We start from the raw sequence: 2,773 nt of genomic DNA, 5'->3' as shown, positions 1-2,773 counted from the left end.
ATTTTCGTTAATGTTTATATGATTATCTCAGAAATGTTAGCCAGTTCAAGAAGACTAGGTACCTGATTAGTGGTCACCACCCCGGCCATACTCTGGTGGTTCCTGAAAAATAACCCCAAGGAGTGTGAATTGTGCCTAAGCTTCAGCTCACACCTTCCAAACAAAGAAAACAAATGAATCAATTAACAGGGCTAATAATTAGGGATGGACAAGGCATTTAAACTAGAAGACCTTGTAAAACAGAGCTCCAGTCCATCGGGGGTAACTTCAAAGTATATAGCATTATATACAAATTTTATACAAAGTATACAGGTCTGATTTCTCCTTACCCTGTGAACTACTGACTACCCAGCTGTGCTGAGGATGGACCCAGACCCCTGAGGGGCACGACCAGAGCACCATCATGGGACCTCCCTCCCATCTGTGCCTTCCATCTTGGGTGACTTAAGAGGGCAGCTGGAGGAGCAGAAAGCCAGGCAGATATTTCAGAGGGTCAGCACTGGTGATGGACACAATGAGCCCACAATACTAAAGTGGGGCTTATCCCCTTACTCCAGCCTCAGTTTAACCCTTGAAGAGTCCTTCTCTCCTTCAACCACTGAATACATTCGGACCAATGTCACTTTTGCAAAGCTGGCTCAGGGGAGGAGGAGGGGACACCCACATGCCAGGACCCTGCCCCACTCCCTCCCCTGGGTTGAAGCACCTCCAGCCTTTCCTCCCGTTCCTTTTCTTCCCCAGCAGAGACCAAAGACCACCCCAGCTGAAGTGGACGGTCCGTGGGGCTCTCCCTGGAAGCTCTAACCACACGAGGAATGACATGGTTCTCGGACTCTCCCTGTTACCTTCGAAATGTCTGTACACTACGGAAGTTGCCTATTTGCCTGTGACCTTTCACGTTGCACAAGTGGATTCTCACCAAAAAAACCCTCAAAGTGTAGTTTTCAAACAGTGCAGTCACAGTGCTTCTACATTCTAAATTTTTCCCTTGAAAAGGTTTGCGGGGGGGCCGAGCCCGTGGCGCACTCAGAAGAGTGCATCGCTGGGAGTGCAGCAGCGCTCCCGCCGCGGGTTCGGATCCTATATAGGGATGGCCGGTGCNTTGTCCTTGTCCACAGAAGGCTCCAGCTGACCAGAGCGGGACACCACAGGAGGCCAGGAGCAGGGGACTGTCCCTGGTAGTGCATCCACTCTGCTGAAACAAGCCTCAAATCAGCCTAAAAAACAAAGTTGAATTTCTATGGTCATTGACATCTGTCCAATTTTTTGTTTTTCATTTTGTTTGTTTGAAGAAAGCAAAGAAAGAAGAAAAACATCTCCACACTTAACTCTAAGGATATAGTAATATTCATTCCGTGATTTACATTTCATTCTTTCTCTTTTGGTAGTTGCAGAAACGTTTATAAGACCTTCCTTAAAGCAGACCAGTTAGAGCCCACCGTGCCTGCCGCGTGTGGCCAGCTCAGTTCCTCTCTGGTTTCCTGTGGGCGCTGCGGGGTCGGCCTCCTGACGCCTGCTCCCGCCCTGTTATAGCACCAGCCTGGAGTCCTTCGTCCTTGCCTTGGGTGTTCTAACTGGGGGTAGTTGGATCTCTTCCCTGCCCCACCTGCCCATCCCTTGTGTTTGCCCAGGCTGCTCTCCTGGCAAACAGCAGATGGTCAGGGGACAGAACGCCAGCGTCAGGCTGCAGAGCGGCGCGGCTGAGGCGTCTGCACCAACTGAAACGTGGGGTCCAGAACGGGCTGGGCACCCTCAGCAGGAGGCAGAGTCCGTGCTGCTGCCTTAGCGGCAAAGCCACATGCAATTCGGTTCGACACCCTCTTCATTCAGAATTCATTCAGGAATGGCCATGTTGTAACAGGAGGTGGCTCCCAACCATTCTCCCCATGTGGCTGGGACTGAGATCTCTTCTGCCCTAATCTCCTATGAAATGTGAGCGGGTGAGAAACACCCTGACCTCTAAATGGGTCAGGAAAGCAGTGACCGACTTAAACGTTCTCTTTAGTTCTGCAGCAGGGAGATAGGGGATAAAGAAGATATGTGGGGAGGTCGAAAAGCAGGAGGGCAAAGGTATCAAATATGTGAGCAAAGAGGGGATGAAGGAACAGGGGTGTGGTCATGGGGCAGGGAGGGGGGCAATTGTGGGGCCTCGCTCCTCTAAAGGGTCAGGGTCTGGATTTCTTTGAGCCCTGCTTTATGTTATGTGGCACCTATTTAAATATTGTGATTACTTATGTGCAACTTTTTATTTTTATTATTTATTTATTTCAACTGGCTGGTACAGGGATCAAACCCTAGACCTTGGTGTTCTCAGAACGATGCTCTAAGCAACAGCTAACCAGTCAGCTCCCATTTTTATTTTTTGAGATTGTTGAATAGAAAAGTGTGAGATTTTTGAGTTTGTTCCAATGCTCACAGAGCCAGACTTGCAAACTTTAGAGACAGTGTCTGGGAGGAGACAGAGTGTTGCTGAAGCCTCATGACCTCAGACCTGTAGGAGGGAAGCTAGTGCCACACCTGACGGTGTGAGTACCCTAATGTTTGTCCCTAAATTTAATTTTTAAGATCAAGCAGCAATATCTAGGTCAGGAAAGTCTTCAATATGTAAAACACAGGGCTTCTTTTTAGTAAAAATAACTAACATTCAATGAGAGATTGTTATGTGCTAGGCATGGACTCCGGGCTTTATATAAGTTAACTGCCAACAATCACATCAGTAGGTATTGCTGTTATCACCATTTTGCAGAGTTAGAAACTGAGACACTACAGAGGT

This window comes from Galeopterus variegatus, unplaced genomic scaffold, assembly GCF_000696425.1.
Source record: "Galeopterus variegatus unplaced genomic scaffold, G_variegatus-3.0.2 Scaffold3269, whole genome shotgun sequence".
NCBI classification, from domain to species: domain Eukaryota; kingdom Metazoa; phylum Chordata; class Mammalia; order Dermoptera; family Cynocephalidae; genus Galeopterus; species Galeopterus variegatus.
Note: the sequence above shows the minus strand (reverse complement) of the source record.